General features: G+C 42.3%; 1 long non-coding RNA gene across 1 annotated transcript; it reads right to left on the bottom strand.

Moving 5' to 3' along the window:
- Nucleotides 1-3,048: 3,048 nt before the first annotated feature.
- LOC146602091 (uncharacterized) lies at nucleotides 3,049-4,195 on the bottom strand. Its single transcript, XR_014897897.1, has 3 exons — nucleotides 4,043-4,195; nucleotides 3,556-3,703; nucleotides 3,049-3,464 (listed from the first exon to the last, which is right to left on the bottom strand). It is a non-coding gene; the product is annotated as an uncharacterized LOC146602091 (long non-coding RNA).
- Nucleotides 4,196-4,707: the final 512 nt, after the last annotated feature.

Genomic DNA, 4,707 nt, shown 5'->3' with positions numbered 1-4,707 from the left:
AACGAGCCCCGCGTAGTTTCATTGCCGCACCCAGAGAGGAAGCGCGAAATGGAGCCCGAAAATAAGAGGCTGGAAGTTCCCGCCTTATCCCGGGCGGCCCCGTTGCGGCCCGAGCGCCTGCGGGGGTCCGGCGGCTTCGCCGAAGCAAGCGGGCAGTGACTGCTGCCCCGCCGGCCGCGCCGCTGGTGTGTGCGGGCGGCGCCGGGCCGGGCCGCGGCCCGTGCCCGCGGAGCGCCGCTGCTGCAGCTCGCCGGTCGCCCCGCTGTCGGCTGAGGCCCCTCAAACCGCGGTTCAGACACCGGGAACCAAGGGGGGGGTGTTTCTAGAAACATGACACAAAGCATCGCTAAATTACCATTTGATGCTYCTTGCTGCTGGAGGTGACAAATGCAGAGTGTTGCAGCGCTTAACTTCTTGCTTCTTAACCCTATTAGTGGAGTCAGTGCTAATTAAGCACTTTTAGGCTCCCTGTAAAATGCACAGGGCAAATTCACAGGAGGGATTCACAGTAGCCACCCTCTGAGCAGGCAGCTGCTTTGCTAAACAACAGGAAATCCCAACGAGAAGGTTGTCCTACATGCTGCGTGATTCGAAGTGGCAGATAAAAGCATCCTTTCATGCGGAGGTAACACCCTGGACCCCTCTTTCAGCACGAGGGGCCCGAGGATGTTTTCACACGTGACTCCGATGACGGACAGAGTGGGTCTGCTCTCCCCACGCCCCCCCCGCACTGGCACGTGCGGCACTGGCAGATAGGCCAGCAAGATGAGTTGCCTCAAAACTGGCAAGACATAAAGACTGTTTTTCAGTCAAATGAGTTTGTAGACTTGATTTATTGTCTAGTTGCACAAGTTTAACCAGTACCAGTGTGAATATATCCCAATTTAATTATACAGTCAGAATTCACAGAACACATTCTTAGCTTTTTCTTTTCTTTCTTTTAGGAGACAAGGGAAGGAAAGGGRTATATGGTCATGTGTTTGGCAGTGCACACTGAAGAGACTTTGCAGTGAAAACGGCCCAGGAGACAAGTAACAGAAATGGTATGGGGGAAAAAAAARAGAGAGAGGAAAAAAAAAAAAGAAAGAAAATACAGACTTATTAAGCGAGACCAGTCATAATTTGCTTATAAAGGAAGTTCATATGCAGGCTATAACTGTTCCAGATTATGTGCAGCACTACTGATCAGGAAGCAGAACCTGGAGTTTCTTTAAGAACATCAATATTGCAGAGGAATTTCTTTATGTGCACCRTGGGAAATGTACAACTTGTGAACAGGCTAAAAAGAAACCTGCAGGAGACACACTTCAAATGAGAAGGATTCCCCCMGAGCGGATCCCACACCAGACTGCATTTACGTATGTAGGGGAAGGAACTGAAGAATGAGTTGCCTAAGCAGAGGGAAGCAAGAGGAACTACAAATTGCTAATGTAGGATGCCTAATAAAGGCCATGAGCCTTTATTAGAACAACTCAAAGACGTGCTCAGATACCTATTACTTTGTGTCTAAAAGTGCTGCCAAGTAAGAAACCACAGTGATCCAAAATATACTTGCTCCAAGAACATCCTGCACTGGATGGAAAGTAACCCTAAATGCCTTAAATATTGTCCCTGTGCAACCTTCCATCAAGATGCRGAGTTAAAAATAAATTATTAAAGCTTAAATGTGACATTCACATGAGCTTAGGCTTTGTTTGGTAAAGATATTAATTAGATGAGATTTGCCTACATCCTTGCTTCATGGCTGTCTCACTACATTTATTGAGTGACACTGATGTGGCTGATCTGGAGGGGCTCAGGATAAAGTTATGATGAAAATGGATCACTGTGTAATAACAGAGATAAAGAACAGTTTTTACTGCTTCCCAAAGCTTTTAAGCTTAGCTAGCCTGTCATGATTGCTGGTTAGTAGGGTCTAATCAGACCAGAATGAGGTCTAGGAATTCGCAGCAGTACATTCTTTGTTGGTTTTGACCCTGCAACTGTCCACACTTTGTACAATCCACTTAACACATACACATCCCCCCCCGCCCCACACACACACGCGCGCGCGCAATTAGGGACTTAGAGGTTGCTGTGATTGCTTAGGAGACTGATAAATCACACTAATTTTTAAATTTATAACAAAGCTTTGCTAGACTGGCATTCATTAAGAAAATACAATAATAATTAGTTTTCACAATCGTTATCACTGCATAGTCATTTTTACACATCATCCGTCACATGTACAAAGCAGTCAGTCCTTAACACTTTCACCCTAAATTAGCTGTGAGAACACACCGCTACAGAGCTGAGGCTCTATAGTTAGAGCACAACTGTGGTCCTCAGTAGGCAAAGTRGCCAAACACAGGAGCTCTTCGCTGAGTGGAACAGACCCTTCTCTTGCCCTAGCCTGCCAATTTGGGCATTTTATCTTTTTGTAACATATGCTGCATTAGTGTGCTTATGTTTTGGTTCAAATGAGCTTGCATTAAAGTCTGCTTAACATGCTTTTGCTTTAGGGGTGCTACAAACCCACGCTCCAGCTACACCACTAGTTCAGTGCAGCYTGACAAGAGAAAGGGCTGCTTTCAGGTGCCCGGCCTGTATGCAAGCATATCTTATTCTCATTTACCCAAATCATTCTAGGGTTCTAGAAAAATTTATTACCCTGTGACTTGATACTGAGGTAGTAAGAATAAGTAAGAAAGACAGGTGAAATAGCAGCACTGTACATCTGCTACTTGAAACCAGTATTTCAAGATGTGGAACAACACAGGAGTTAGAAGCTTAGCCAGGTATAAGACCAGCAAGTAAGAAAGTAAGTATTGCCTACCTCCCCCTGCTCCAAGAATGACAGAAGACTGCTCAGCTGAAAAAAGACACCCTTCCTAAAAGACAAACAAACAAACAAAATCAGATTATCTTAACTTCTAAATAGGCTTCAGGTCACCCAGAATCACTTGTTTCTTCTGTATAGTCTCATGGTTTCCTTAAACAGTCACTGTATGACACTGAAGARCCTCAGCAGTAGCCAAACCCTTCTAGGCTGTCTCACTTGCTACTGCCCACCTTGATCTCRTCATACTTTTGTTAATGTCAGTCTGCTGTTGTCATCTTGTTCAGACAGTCCAATTTATTCACTAGCCCTAGGAGGATGCTACTCCAGCTATGCAAGCTTTATCTCCTGTTTTCAGCAATTAGCAACACTAATGAACTTCAGTTGTTGCTTGTGATGCCAGCTCCCTTACCCAAGGGCACCTGGTAAAGTCTGTCTGACTTCCAAGAGGGGGAAGGTGCTGGTAGCTATCAAGTTGCCCAGTTTTCTGTTTATTGCTGTTTAGAGCTACCATTTACCTACTGTTAGCCAAGATAGCCCTTCCCTCCTGCASCTGTTTTCCAGTAAAGATACCAATTTCTTCTTTGCATGGTTGGATTTTAGGACATGTTGCGTTTAACTGTGCCATGCCATCTGGTGGGTTTTCCTAGAATTTGAGAAAGCACCTGGAGATCATTAAATCGATTTTTCAAAATTTGTTCAAGAGCAGCTTTAGGTGCAGTATCTGCTCCTCTTACCATTTTTGGAAAGAACTTTTTTCTTTTAGTTTTTTTCTGTGTTTTGTACTTGCTGATAGCTAGATTCAAATCTAAGAAGCATTCTTATGCCTGAGTTCATGGCTGAATTGGGAAGCCCATCTCAGAAACCTGTGCGGATGGTAGGCCACTAGCAGAAAAATAGAATAAAAGCATATCACTTGTAATAATCAGTGCACAGCGCGCATCCCCAATAGGTGGTGCTGTATCTTTTTCATAGCATTTAATTTTTGTATTATTGGACTTGATCACCTAGGAAGGTGAGTTTTTCTTGAGTGAATTTAAGTTAGTAATCTAGTAACAATAACTTTTTTTTTTTAATGTAAGTGTTACCTTTCATTTGGCAAGGGAACTTAAGTATGTTGTTTTAGCCTAGTGGTTAGTTCAGTCACCTGGGTGTAAGGAGGCAACATTAGGTTCTGATACCTCTACTGCAGATTATTATTTTACTGATCATTGATTTACTCACAAGTAAGCAGTCCTTGGAGAAGAGCTCACAACCCCCGGAGGCTATCTACCGTGTGAAAACATTAGATGGTAGAATTATGGTCATTTTCCCTTATGTTCTGCTCTCATTCATTTTCTGTTATTATGCAAAGCAGGATACAGAATATGTGAGAAATCTAATACATTACATTTAATACAAGTTTGAATCCTCTCAGAGTCACAAATCAAATCTGCATGATCTTTTTTCAAGTAAAATTTCTTACCATTTAACATTATTAACAATGTCTAACAGATGCTCATAAAATGTGGTTTTAAAATTTATTCAGTTTAAAAAGGGGAGGGTTGTTACTTAGTGAAATAAATGTACATTTTCTCATCAGAAGAAAAAACATATATTCTGCCACTAGACTATTTGTATGCAAAATATTTATCCCAGATTGCCTCTGCTGATATAAGTCATTTTTAAAGCTGTTCATAAATACCATCTTGTCTTCCAAAATGACTAAAAGATTCTTGTTTTTTCCAAAAACAAAGATTCCTTCTATGGCAGATACCAGTTCTGTGAAATTTCAACTGTAAATCCAGCAGTTATGGTAGGGTATTGTGGCCAATACTCAGACAGATCTTTCTTTCTTTAAAGAAAAGCATTTTTGAATGTTTGAATGTTTTAGCAATTCTTCTAATACT

This window comes from Rhea americana, unplaced genomic scaffold, assembly GCF_003343005.1.
Source record: "Rhea americana isolate MKP2758 unplaced genomic scaffold, rheAme1 scaffold_0, whole genome shotgun sequence".
NCBI classification, from domain to species: domain Eukaryota; kingdom Metazoa; phylum Chordata; class Aves; order Rheiformes; family Rheidae; genus Rhea; species Rhea americana.
This window is presented reverse-complemented; position numbering and strand designations above follow the sequence as displayed.